This window comes from Pelophylax lessonae, assembly GCF_965119305.1.
Source record: "Pelophylax lessonae genome assembly, chromosome: 5".
Lineage (NCBI taxonomy): Eukaryota > Metazoa > Chordata > Amphibia > Anura > Ranidae > Pelophylax > Pelophylax lessonae.
Window position 1 is genome coordinate 199,003,890 of NC_138772.1, and position 14,243 is coordinate 199,018,132.

The following is a 14,243-nucleotide window of genomic DNA, read 5'->3' on the forward strand; positions in this document are numbered from 1 at the left end:
GGGTCTAAATCAGTGGTCTCCAAACTGCGGCCAGGGGAAAGGAAATCTTTATTAGCATGACAAAGAGAGATAAATGGCTTCAACTAGGGTCTAAACCAGTGGTCTCCAAACTCCGACCCTTGATGCAAGACACTATTCCACCCACTGACACCAGCAATGGGGCATAATCCCTACCACTGACACCAAACATTAGGCTTTATTCTTCCCCCTAATATCAAAGTTGGGGCAAAATTGGGCTTTATTCTTCCCCCTAATATCAAAGTCCCCCCCCCCCCAAAGTCTGCAGGACAGTAAACTAGCCCTTTGTTTAGAAAGTTTGGAGACCCCAGGTTTAAACCAATACAGCCACCACACCATATCTATAGACTGGACTGCAGTATTTATATTTTTTCATTAAAAAGTGCTGCACTGTAACAATTAAACCATATTAAAGTCCCACTGTGAAGAAACATCCATGTGCACAATTAAAGTTTAACTAAAGGGAAAACTTTTTTCTTAGTTTTGGATGTAGTCGAGAGGTATTAGAATACGTCAGGTTCTATAGCTGTCTGTGTCCACCCCCTCTATTTGTCCTGTTTACCATTATCACTGAAAGTGAAAGTAAAAGAAAATCCCAAATTTTGAGTTGTCCCCAGAAAAGTAATAGAGGGGAAGTCTTCCAATGGGAAAACTAGTGTGTGTGTGTGTGTGTGTGGGGGGGGGTTCCAAGAAATTCCCTTAATTTTCAGGGATTTCCTCTCACTTCCTGTTTGGTTTTGGGACAGGAAGTGAAGGGAAATCTCCCCAATGGGACAAAGATGGCAAAAAGAAACCTCCCTTACTCTATCCAAAAATGAAAAAATTGCCTATAGTTCTACTTTATGGAATACATTCGCAGGTGATGCGTACGGAAGAAAGGGAGATTTGCCATAGTGTAAAACCATTCAAAATGCAAAAAAAAAAAAAATATATTTTTTACCTAGAGAAAATAACACTATGTCTTCAGACCTAAACCGTACTGAGCATCTATGGGGCATCCTCAAACAGGAGGTGGAGGAGCGCAAGGTCTCTAACATCCACCAGCTCCGCAATGTCGTCATGAAGGAGAGGAAGAGGACTCCAATGTCAGCCTGTGAAGCTCTGGTGAACTCCATGCCCAAGAGGGTTAAGGTCGTGCTGGAAAATAATGTTGGCCACACAAAATATTGACACTTTGGGCCCAATTTGGACATTCTCACTCTGTGGTGTACTTACTTTTGTTGGCTTCGTTTAGACATTAATGGCTTTGTGTTGAGCTATTTTGAGGGGACAGCAAATTTACACTGTTATACAAGCTGTACACTCACTACTTTACATTGTAGCAAAGGGTCATTTCTTCAGAGTTGTCACATGAAAAGATATAATAAAATATTTACAAAAATGGAAGGGGTGTACTCACTTTTGTGAGACACTGTAGTTGCTCTATTGACACCATGAGAATATCTGAGTCGTTATGGGTGACTATTTCTTTAGCCTAAATGTGTTTTGAACCAACAGGTTATTTAAACCACTCTTAGCTCCTTACTGTAGTTATGTGTAATTGATGCCAGAGGCGATTACAGGTTGCTGAAATGTGGAATCCACATGAAGAGGTTTTTGCACAACTATCACAGAAACAAATCCAAATCTTGTGCACCTTGTGATCTTTGAGTCTGGAATAATTTACAAATTACCGTAACAAAGCAGTTGGAAAGCAGTTGAGTCTAGTGACTGCATATCTATCAATTTTTTAATGCGTTTAATAAAATTTAGACAAATGCCCTTAGCACCAATGAAAAATATATTCTACTGAAAAATACAATTTAACTGCAGAAAATGTAAAATGCTAAATTACATGATATACTGATTAGTACCAAAACTGAAATGACAGCGCTGTTAAAGGAAACATAATGTATGAACTTCCTTTAACATTGAAAAATTAGACTGCGAAGACGAGTGGTATTCAAAGAATGCTTCCGAAATTTTACATTTACATGTGAATGCAGCAAAAGTAAACATCCAATCATTCATGATTCTGTAAGTCAGAATTCTTATTTTAGTACATACATGAATTTGGTCAGGTTGCTCATATCCTGCATCAGGGTCAGTAGTTCTACATAATACACTCAATCATGCTTCAATCATTCCCACAATTGAAAAAAAAAAAAAAACTGCACATCAAAAACAAAATTACACATCACAACTAATTTGAAAAGCAACAATAAAAATGCCATAGTTGAAAGAAACTCTGTAACCAGCTTAAAAAATTACAACAAAAAAAAAAAAAGAAAATCCAGTAAAGACACAGCAGATTCCAATGTATTAAATGCTTACTTACAGTGTTTTTACTTTACATTCAAGGTTCCCTCTAATGTTTTACTGTGCTGAGCGAATAAAAACATTTCTGAGCGCAAACCTTTAGACTGAGCAATGGGGGGGGGGGGGGGGGGACGTCAATGCAGAGTGACCAGCGTGCCCCCAAAATTGCAGAGTCCCCACAGCATTGCCCCCAATCAATTGCAGAGTGCCACAGCAATGCCCCCAATCAATTGCAGAGTGCCACAGCAATGCCCCCAATCAATTGCAGAGTGCCACAGCAATGCCCCCAATCAATTGCAGAGTGCCACAGCATTGCCCCCAATCAATTGCAGAGAGCCACAGCATTGCCCCCAATAAATTGCAGAGTGCCACAGCATTGCCCCCAATATATTGCAGAGTGCCACAGCAATGCCCCAAATCAATTGCAGAGTGCCACAGCAAAGCCTCCAATAAATTGCAGAGTGCCACAGCATTGCCCCCAATAAATTGCAGAGTGCCACAGCATTGCCCCCAATATATTGCAGAGTGCCACAGCAATGCCCCCAATCAATTGCAGAGTGCCACAGCAAAGCCCCCAATAAATTGCAGAGTGCCACAGCATTGCCCCCAATAAATTGCAGAGTGCCACAGCATTGCCCCCAATATATTGCAGAGTGCCACAGCAATGCCCCCAATCAATTGCAGAGTGCCACAGCATTGCCCCCAATAAATTGCAGAGTGCCACAGCAATGCCCCCAATCAATTGCAGAGTGCCACAGCATTGCCCCCAATATATTGCAGAGTGCCACAGCAATGCCCCCAATCAATTGCAGAGTGCCACAGCAATGCCCCCAATAAATTGACCCGTTTTTAGCACACAGCAGGCAAAAGTCTGCTGTCTGCTGACGTCACAGAGTCGGTCCAGGCTCGGGCAAGATTGTGACCATGGAGTCGGGATCCACCCACATGCCTGGATCATTATCGGGCTCATCCTCCCAGCAGCCCAGCGCTCCAGTGAGTGAGGAGGGGGCAGAGCAGACAGCGGGGAGTGACAGTGTGCAGCTCTCTGCTCTGGGAGCAGTGAGAACCGAGCGATCTGCGGTATTAGATCACTTGGTTCTTAGTGTTAGAGTCGGCAGGGGACAGATGCATTATCGGACTAATGTCGCATCCACCTAGGTAAGTATGATTCTAAAAAAAAAAAAATACCTCTCTTTTAAACCCTCCTATCCTTTACAGCCAAGGAAGCCGCTTCTGTTTGATCTTCAACTGCACATGTGATCAGTTATAACACCATCCAGTTCATGGTTTGACAGTTTGGTTAAGGACAAAAATATAGTTAGCAATCCTGACATTCCAGGAATGTAATTGTTTTTTGAAACCATTAAATCGATGGGTTTAGTTGCGCCTTATGATTTACTGCTGTTCAGGGGCTCTGGGCTTCAGCAAAATGGCAGTTCCCAGCAAGAAATAACAGGAACAATGCTGGAGGTAATTTACAGCACACACTAATTTTGGTAGCATAATAATTCATGTGGAATGTATGTTCCTTGCAAAGGAACATCATTTTTATCAAGTTGGATAAAAATGGATGGTTCCACTTTAAGCCCTCGTTCACATTGAACGTGGGTTTGTAATTTTAGTGCGAGTTCGGGGGCGATTTGAAAGACATCTGTGCGTGTTCATGCAAGGATCTCTATTGAAATTCCCCCCTAAGTCGCCAAAAGTAGTGCAGGAACTACTTTTGGAAGTCGGTGTGGCACCACAAAGTCGGCATTGCATCAATTGGGACAATGCTCTTGCTGGAAATAGGCTGCGAATTGGCATGAGATTTGACATGTCAAATCGCGCCGATGTGAATAGGGGCTAAATCTCCTTTCTTCCCCATTCTGACGCTCCCTTTGAACTTCAAGGAGTTTATAAAATCAGAAGGTTTTTTTTTTTTTTTTTTATTTTGTGATTGTAAAATCTTGTTTTTTTCCTATAAAAAATACTAACCTCCTCTGTGCAGTTGGTTTTGCACAGAGCAGCCTGGATCCTCCTCTTCTCGGGTCCCTCTTCTGTGCTCCTGGCCCCTCCCTCCAGTTGAGTGCCCCTACAGCAAGTGGCTTTCTATGGGGTCACCTGATCCGAGTTACAGCTCCCTGTGTCCATTCAGACATGGAGCCCCGACCTGGCTTCACCCCCCTCTCTCCTGATTGGCTAGCTGACTTTGGCAGGGAGAATCTCGGATGGCTGAGACACTCGTGGACATTGCTGGACACAGAGGGACCTCAAGTACGTATTAGGATGGCCGAGGGGGGCTGCTGCACAAAGAAGGTTTTTTTTTAACTTAATGCATATGCATTAAGTTAAAAAAACTTCTGCCTTTACAACTCCTTTAAGATAAAAAGTCTTCTGTGTGAAGCAGTCTCCCCAGCACCCCCGAATACTTACCTGAGCCCAATCTCTGTCCACAAGGTTCTTGACCATCCAGAACTCTCCTTTCTAATTGGCTGAAACACAGCCACGGTGCTATTGGCTCCCACGGCTGTCATTTAAAGTCAGTTAGCCAATCAGGGGAGAGGGGGCAGGTCCGAACTGCAGCTCGTGTCTGAATGGACACAGGGAGCTGCAGCTGGGCTCGGTTGGCCATATAGCAAGCTGCTTGCTGTGGGGACACTCGACAGGAGGGAGGGGCAAGGAGCAGCAATGAGGGACCCGAGAAGAGGAGAATCCGGGCTGCTCTGTGCAAAACCAACTGCACAGAGGAGGTAAGTATAACATGGCTGTTATTTGAATAAAAAAAAAAAAAACTTTACATTTGCTTTCATCAAGTCATCTTCACTATGTCTAGCTACCTAAATGCATTGAGTTGCTGCCATGTAATTGGCCAATTAGCAATTTGTGTTATCAAGCAATTGAACAGGTGAACCATAAAAACAAATAATCATAGCGCTTGTGTAACCCAAACAATTTAAACAAAGCTGAACCACAATCATGAGATATTGACACAATAAATGATAATAAAATAAAGGTGTTGCCCTAAATGATAACCCATTGAAAAAAAGTCCATAGACAAAACCAAAATGTGACAGTCTGTCGCAGTCCTGGTAAAAATCGCTGATCACCGGCATTACTAGTAAAAAACAAATAAAAATGACATAAATCTTTCCCCTAGTTTGTAGACGCGATAACTTTTGTGCAAACCAATCAAATCTTATTGCAATTTTTTTTTTCTTTTACCAAAAATATGTAGCAGAATACAAATTGGCTTAAAATGATGAAAAATTTAGAATTTTACATTTTTTTTTCATTGGGAATGTTATATAGCAGAAAGTGAAAAAATATTGTTTTTTTTTTTTTTTTCAGAATTATCGCCCTTTTTTTTGTTTATAGCACAAAAAAAAAAAATCGCATATGTAATCAAATAGCACCAAAAGAAAGCTCTATTTGTGGGAAAAAAGGACATAGATTTTATTTCGGTACAGCATCGCACAACTGCGAGATTGTCCGTTAAAGTAAGGCAGTGCCAAATCGCAAAAAACTGCCTGGTCATTAAGGGGTAAAATCTTCCGGTCCAGTAGTGGTTAAACTCACTTGGTGCCTTATGTGCATTATATCAGCCTCAGAACTTTAGGTCTCATGCATGCTGGATGTTTTTACAGCTGATGTTTTTGGTGTCAGACATTTTGTTTCTGCAGTCAGTAAACTCCCCAGCATGTTATCCTATGTGTCCATACACACATAGACTGTCAGCAGTTTTTGGCATGAAAAAAAAACAGAACTACTGGGTTTTGAGAGGAGTTTTTGTAAAAAGCTCACCCCTTTCACACGGCCTTTCCGATCCGGTCCATCTGTCAGTTCATCAGGCGGACCTGATTGGATGCTCCATGTACCTCTATGGAGCAGCGGATGTCAGCGGTGACATACCCACTGACACCCGCCACTATCTGATCCAATCCTGTCCGTGAAATCCAGACGGATGGAAGCCCTATTTTCCATCAGATCGGATCTGATGGGATCAGATGCAAACGGACAGGCGCAAGGCCGATGATAGGGGGGGGACCAGTCCTCCTGTAAGGGCCCCACAGGGGGGCCCCAACAGCACAGGGAATTGGTGCAGTCAAGCAGAGGGGCAATTACAGAAGGAAGCCCTGTGCAGCTCTCTGCAGCAGCTTAACCACTTTAAGACCAGAAGGATTTGCCCCCTTCCTGACAGGCCATATTTTGCGATTCAGCACTGCGTTAGGGCTCTTTCACACGGTCCGCCTCCGTAGGCGGATCTGTGCTGCTCAGCGGGGATCGATCCGCGATCCCCGCTGAGCCGGCGGATGACAGCTCCGTCTCCCCTTGCAGTGCGGAGGGGGAGGTGTCACAGCCCCCGCTGCTCTCTATGGGGAATCGGATGAGAGCGGACCGCCTTTCCGCTCTCATCCGATCCCATCCCATTCAATCCCCAGGACGGATGGAAAATAGGGTTTCCATCCGTCCGGATTTCACGGACAGGATCGGATGCGGATGGCAGCGGGTGTCAGCGGACATGTCACAGCTGACATCCGCTCCTCCATAGGGCTGAATGGGGCATCCGATCAGATCCGCCTAAAAAACTGACAGGTGGATCTGATCGGACCGCTCGTGTGAAAGAGCCCTTACTTTAATGAACAATTGCGTGGTCGTGCGACTCTGTACCTAAATAAAATTGATGTCCTTTTTTCCCACAAATAGAGCTTTCTTTTGGTGGTATTTGATCACCTGTGCGATTTTTTTATTTTATTTTATTTTTTGCGATATAAACAAAAAAAGAGCGACAAGTTTAAAAAAAAAAAAACAATATTTTTCACATTCTGCTATATAACATTCCCAAAATTTTTTAACATTTTAGGCCAATTTTTTTTCTGCTACATATTTTTGTAAAAAAAATCGCAATAAGCGTATTTTGATTGGTTTGCGCAAAAGTTAAAGGAAAGATTTATGTAATTTTTTATTGTTTTTTTTTTTTTTTTTTTTACTAGTAATGGCGATCTACAATTTTCTGCGGGACTGCGACATTGCGGCGGACAGATCGGACCCCTAACTGACATTGTTGACACTTTTGGGGGTACCAGTGACATTACTACAGTAATCAGTGCTAAAAATATGCACTGTTATTGTAATAATGCCATTGGCAGGGAAGGGGTTAACATTATGAGTGGTCAAGGGGTTAAATGTGAGCCTAGGGGAGTGATTCTAACTGTGGGGGGGGCAGGGCTTGTAAAATGACCATAGAGACCTGTGTTCCTATATAGAAGGATCACAGGGGCTCTATGATCATTCCAGGGAGAAGAACGGTCAGCTGTGTTTACAGCCGACCGTTATTCTCTCTCATCGTGGAACTATCGTGGGTGTCAGGCGGCAATCGGAGCTGCCTGCCCCATGCATCGGAATCCCCGCTGACGGGGCGGGAGTGCGCCGCCAGCATCTCGCGCTCACCGCCTAGCTCGTAAACCTACGGCGGTTCACACAGGAGCGGCTGCCTTTCACAGTATAACTGCAGCGGGCGGTCGTAAAGCAGTTAAAGCCAGCTTCTCCCCCTTCTGCCAGCTTTCAGCTGCTGCAGGGAGAGACACAGACACAGTCCCTGTTCTGCTGCCTCCGATCCCCCCCCTTCCCGTACACACCCCTTTCACTGTGCCCCACCCCCTTCCCGCACGACTGCAGGCTTCCCTGTTCTGTAAAAAAAAATAACAAATTGGAAAAAAAATTAAACAATAAATAAATTTAAAAAAAATGAAAAATAAAATAATTGTAAACATTTAAAAAATTAAAATTTTATTTAAAACAAATGTAAAAAAACATCAAAAAGTGCTAATTCAAACAGGTTCTCTGTTATATTTGTGTCTGCTAATAATGATTTTAGTGTATTTTTAGTGAAAATATTGTCTTGATAAATTCGGGGGGCTGCAAGGTAGGCTGTACGGGCCCCCATGATTTCTAACAGCAGCCCTGGACAGGCGGTCCGTTTTCATCCGATGTCCCATAGAGGAGAGCTGGGCTCTGACAGCTCTGTCTCTATGATCAGTCTTCTCCTTGTATGAGCTGAAAGTTTAGAGGGACGGCCAGGTCTTCGTAGATTTGCAGTGGTCTGATACTCCTTCTGTTTCAATATTATCGCTTGCACAGTGCTCCTTGGGATGTTTAAAGCTTGGGAAATCTTTTTGTATCCAAATCCGGCTTTAAACTTCTCCACAACAGTATCTCGGACCTGCCTGGTGTGTTCCTTGTTCTTCATGATGCTCTCTGCGCTTTAAAGGGACCTCTGAGACTATCACAGTGCAGGTGCATTTATACGGAGACTTGATTACACACAGGTGGATTCTATTTATCATCATTAGTCATTTAGGTCAACATTGGATCATTCAGAGATCCTCACTGAAGAGAGAGTTTGCTGCACTGAAAGTAAAGGGGCTGAATAATTTTGCACGCCCAATTTTTCAGTTTTTTATTTGTCAAAAAAGTTTGAAATATCCAATAAATTTCATTCCACTTCATGATTGTGTCCCACTTGTTGATTCTTCACAAAAAAATTACAGTTTTATATCTTTATGTTTGAAGCCTGAAATGTGGCAAAAGTTTGAAAAGTTCAAGGGGGGCCGAATACTTTCGCAAGGCACTGTAATTATGAACTACTACAGGGGGCCAAATGCTTTTTTTTTTTTTTTACTTTTGCCTGTGTTCAGTTTCTTGTGCACAAAGTTTCCTTCACCCAAGCAGTGTACATGTCAATGACTGCATTCAAGCAAACAATTTTCTATTTTCTGGATCTTATTGCAGCAGTGCACATTATTCTACAGACAACATGTGTTTATGCCTCGTACACACGTGCAGATTGTCGGCCGAAAAGATTCGGCCGACGACCGATCGCCCGATTTTCGGCTTGTTAGTATGATGTTTCCGACAGCCGACAGCGCACTTTCGGCCGAAAAGAATCTGTTGTGCAAGCATTAAAATTTTTGTATGCCGACACCAGAGCGGCCGATTGTTCGCCAGTCAGTACAGAATTCGGCCGACAGACAGCAGATTTGCAAGACTGGGCATGCTCAGAAAAGAAAAAACACAGGGAAAGTTAACCATCACATGACATCACTTCTGCAGTCGGCTGTAGTCGGCGGACAAAATTCTTGTGCAGTCTTTTGCACTTTTCAACAGACACGACAGCCCGGGGACAAAAGACGGCCGATCGTTCGGCCGACGATCTGCACGTGTGTACGAGGCATTAGATGCGTAAACATTTTTTAAAAATAAATATAAAATACTACAGGGGGCCAAATGCTGCTTTTTTTTTTTTTTTTTTTTTTGCCTGTGTGCACAAAGTTTCTTGTGCAAAAAGTTTCCTTCGCTCCAGCAGTGTACATGTCAATGACTGCATTCAAGCAAACTATGTTCTATTTTCTGGATCTTAATGCAGCAGTGCGCACTGTTCTAATGACAACACGTGTTTTGATGCGTAAAAAAAATAAAAAAAATAATAATAATTATAAACTACTACAGGGGTCCAAATGCTGCTTTTTTTTTTTTTTTTTTTTTTTTACTTTTGCCTGTGTGCACAAAGTTTCTTGTACAAAAAGTTTCCTTTGCTCCAGCAGTGTACATGTCAATGACTGCATTCAAGCAAACAATTTTCTGGAAATTAATGCATTGTTCTACGTACAACACATGTGTTTAAATGTGTAAAAAAAAAATATATATATAAACTACTACATGGGTCCAAATGCTGCTTTTATTTATTTATTTATTTGAACTTTTTCCTGTGTGCACAAAGTTTATTGTGCAAAAAGTTTCCTTCACCCCAGCAGTGATGAAGGGGAAGGTGTGAGGAGGGGACAGGAGCTGTGTACATAGTGCACCATTACAGGATGTGGGGGGAAGATAAGTGACAAGGGGAGGAAGTCCCATCTGTACTCTGATGCCATCAGACACAAAGTGACATGAAGCCTGGCCTGATCACAGCATTGCTTCACTTAGGCGGGCAACCAACACACAACTCCTCCCTTCCTCCATCTCCTCCCCTCCCCTCCCTCCTGTACAGATCCCAGCCTGGCTGCTGCTGCTGCTGAGCCCAGAGAACACACAGAGTGGAGTGCCCGGGGACGATCGCTGCCCTGCACACAGGTAGGTGGCCATCCATCCACTGATCGATCAGGATCTACATTGCTGCTGACACTGACCCCCCCATCCCCAGCACTGGAGGGGGGTGCCTCTTACTTCTCCAGCTCTATAGAAGTCTGTAATGCACAGATGACAGCTTGTGATCGGAATAGCACTGTTGGGGTGATCAGTGGTATGAGCAGGGTAATGGGGGCACAATCTGATGATCAGCCAGCCCCCCCCCCCCCATGGACCACACACACCATGTGCCCCCCCCCCGACTCCTGCCACATCGGGCTGTGTGCTGCTGGGATGGCAAGTTTGCTGCTTGCTGACTGTGATCACAAGTTCTTATATCTAGTGCTGACAGATCTCTATGAAGATGCCCCCCCCCCCCCCTTGGATTGCTCTGATAGAATGATCGTAGTGTGTGTGTATTGCCAGATCGCTGACAGCAATCGCCAAAACAGCAACGTGGTCATGGCTAAAGCCAAGCCAGTGTGTGTTATGACATAATAGTGATGTGTTGTGACCAATCAGATCTCATTATTATTAGTGAGCTGTCATTGTGTGTGCCATCACACTTCTGCTGCCATCCACATGGAGGATTTGTTTGGAGCTTTTCATTAGATTGTGATCAAAGCAATCAGCAACCCAGGATTGGGTGATGGAGAACTGGTGTGTCAATCGTCCACAGATGACTGGTGGATGGGGGTTTGATGAAGTTGGATCCAGTTTTGATTGTTTATTGAAAACTGTGGTGTATGGGGGGGTGTTGTGGTTTAATATTAATTAGGACCCCTTTCGTGCTAATCCTGAATGCAGGACTTTTTGGTGCGCTTTCAGAAAATGCACCAAAATTGCCCGACCTAATGGGAATCTATGGCAAAGCACAGATAGGCCGCACGAAAACGGTGAGATACACTGCGCTGCACCCGCTCTGTGGGGACATTGCGGCAGGACTAAACTCCAGAATGCCAACTTTAGTTGACATTTTCAGGCATAGTTTACATTGTTGCATTGTGGTCACTGCTTGTCTACAGGACACTTTTACCCCCTTCCTGCCCAGGCCAATTTTCAGCTTTCAGCGCTGTCACACTTTGAATGAAAATTGCACGGTCATGCAACACTGTACCCGTATGAAATTGTTATAATTTTTTTTTTTCCACACAAATAGAGGTTTCTTTTGGTGGTATTTAGCCCCCATTCACACTGGGGCGACCTGTGAGGCGACCTGGTCGCCTCACAGGTCGCCGCAGGTCGCCTCCCATAGGGAAGCTGCGGACCCGTTCTGATAGGAGCGACACAAGTCGCTCCGACTCAGAAAAAGGGTCCGGAGCTTCTTTGGGGCGACCAGGAGGCGACCGCCATAGACTTCAATGTTACGAAGTCCGTGGCGGCCGCTCCGAGGTAGCGGCGCGCTGCTCGCACCGCGACCTCGGAGGTCGCGGTGCGAAGTAGCGTCGCCCCAGTGTGAATGGGGGCTGAATCACCACTGTTTTTTTATTTATTTTTTATTGTTTGCTAAACAAAAAAAGAGCAAACATTTTGAAAAAAAAAACAAAAACATTTTTCATAGTTTGTTATAAAATTTTGCAAACAGGTAATTATCCTCCTTAAGAGCCGGTTCACATAGGCGCAACCCGACTTTGCCGGGCGACCTGTGAAGTCGCGGTGCGCAGCTCGCACCGCGACCTTGGAGCGGCATGCACGGACTTCCTATCATTGAAGTCAATGCAGGTCGCTCCAGGTTGCCCCAAAGTAGTACAGGACCCTTTTTCTAAGTCGGAGCGACTTGTGTCCTGTGCTAATCTTTGTCAGGCGACCAGATCGCACGACAAGTCGCCCCAGTGTGAACCGGCTCTCATTGATGTGCGCTGATGAGGCTGCACTGATGGGCACTGGTGTAGGGTTGCCACCTCATCCCTTAAAACCAGGACACACATTAATTACACAGGTTCTGTGGCTGATTAAGGTGGTAATTAAACTCACTTAGTGCCTTATGTGCATTATATTAGCCTCAGAATCTGTGTCATTAATATGTGTCCTGGTTTAAAAAGATGAGGTGGCAACCCTACACTGGTAAAGTGGCACTGATGAGGCTGCACTGATGGGCACTGGTGTAGGGTTGTCACCTCATCCCTTTAAACCAGGACACATTAATTACACAGGTTCGGAGGCTGATTAAAGTGGTAATTAAACTCACTTAGTGCCTTATGTGCATTATATTCGCCTCAGAACCTGTGTAATTAATATGTGTCCTGGATTAAAGGGATGAGGTGGCAGCCCTACACGGGTGAAGTGGCACTGATGAGGTTGCACTGATAGGTTGCACTGATAGTTGGCCCTGGTGGGCACTGATTGACGGCACTGATTAGCAGCACTGGTGGGCACTGTTGGAACCGATGTCCCTTAAACAGAAGCTGGTTATCGGCTTTCTTTTTCTCTCCTGGCACTGTCAGCGTGAGGAAAGAAAAAAACACTGGGCTGTGGAGGGGGCAGGAGCGGCCAGCTCAGCCTTTCAGCGGCTCACTGAGAGGCTGAGCCAGGTGCCAGACCAGGCATGTGGGCAGATCCCGACTCTATGGTCAGGATGATGCTAGAACCTGGACCAACTCTGTGACGTCAGCAGAGCGCATACTTCAGCCCGCTCTCTGCTGAAAATGGATCACAGAGCGAATGATCTGCACTCCTGTGATCCACAGGAGAAGTTTGACTGTACTTCAGTGATGGCAAACATTGGCACCTCAGATGTTTTGGAACTACATTTCCCATGATGCTCAGCTACACCGCAGAGTGCATGAGCATCACGGGAAATGTAGTTCCAAAACATCTGGGGTGCCAAGGTTTACCACCACCTGACAAAATAAACAAAGAGTAAATAAATGATCCCCTAACCCTTAACCCCTAATAAAAAAAAAAAAAAGTAAAAAAAAAACGTATAAATATATAATCGTTAAAGCAGATGAAATAGCTGAAAAACATAGCAACATGATGAAACCGATATTTTTCTCTATTGGCTAAAAGCACCAAAGCTCAAAAATGCTTTGAAAAAGCTGTACACAAACGCTCAAAAAAACGCTAAAAAGTGTGACGCTCAGGTGCGAATGAAACCTTACAGAATGCTGGCAGGTGCGCCTATGCTTTCCATCCTCACAAAAATGCTGACATTTCAGGCACGAGAGCTAAACCCACAGTGTATACGAGACCTGGAATACTTGCATTGGCTCAGATTTATTTATTCTGCAACACTTGCCTGATATGTAGAACTTGGGGAAGACGCTCGTTCATTCTAAAATAACTAGTGAACTTGCATGGCAAGCTGAATACACATGGTCTGACTGTCACCTGTGGAAACATACAACCTGAATGTCCATCTCAGTCGGCTGACAGAAACTTCAAGCACTTTGATGGATGGTGGATTCAGAGTTGGATGGTTCTGCGGTGAGTTATTGGCTGCTCTGTTGTCCAGCACCTATAGAGGCAGCATCATGTCTGAAGTAGGACAATTCATAGGGAATGTTACATATTTTGTTCAATCGGTAAAGTCAAACATGACAAGAAGACATTGGTAAATTGCTTTTTACATACTGAGTTTTATCTGGAGTTCATCATTCATTCCAAATCACACCTTGGGTCCACCTTGATGCAATGCGGTGTAATTCATTTTGAATGGTACCTAAACTTACGGCAATGATTTTCTGTTCGCTGCATTACAAAAAAGGGGTCTAGTCTGATTTTGGACCAGTACAGTTCTGTGCAGGAAAAAAGGAGCATGTTGTACTTTTTTTTTCCCTGGAATGGAAAAACACTGGAACGCACTGCACTGGTGTGAACTATGC

General features: G+C 44.1%; 1 protein-coding gene across 2 annotated transcripts in view; it reads left to right on the forward strand.

Annotated features, from left to right (window-relative positions):
- Nucleotides 1–10,310: 10,310 nt before the first annotated feature.
- ELMO1 (engulfment and cell motility 1) overlaps nucleotides 10,311–14,243 on the forward strand; it is a 604,300-nt gene continuing 600,367 nt past the window's right edge. For both annotated transcript variants that reach the window (XM_082257836.1, XM_082257837.1), the window contains exon 1: nucleotides 10,311–10,425. The gene's annotated coding sequence lies outside the window, so the exon portion shown is untranslated. The remainder of the gene's footprint in view (nucleotides 10,426–14,243) is intronic.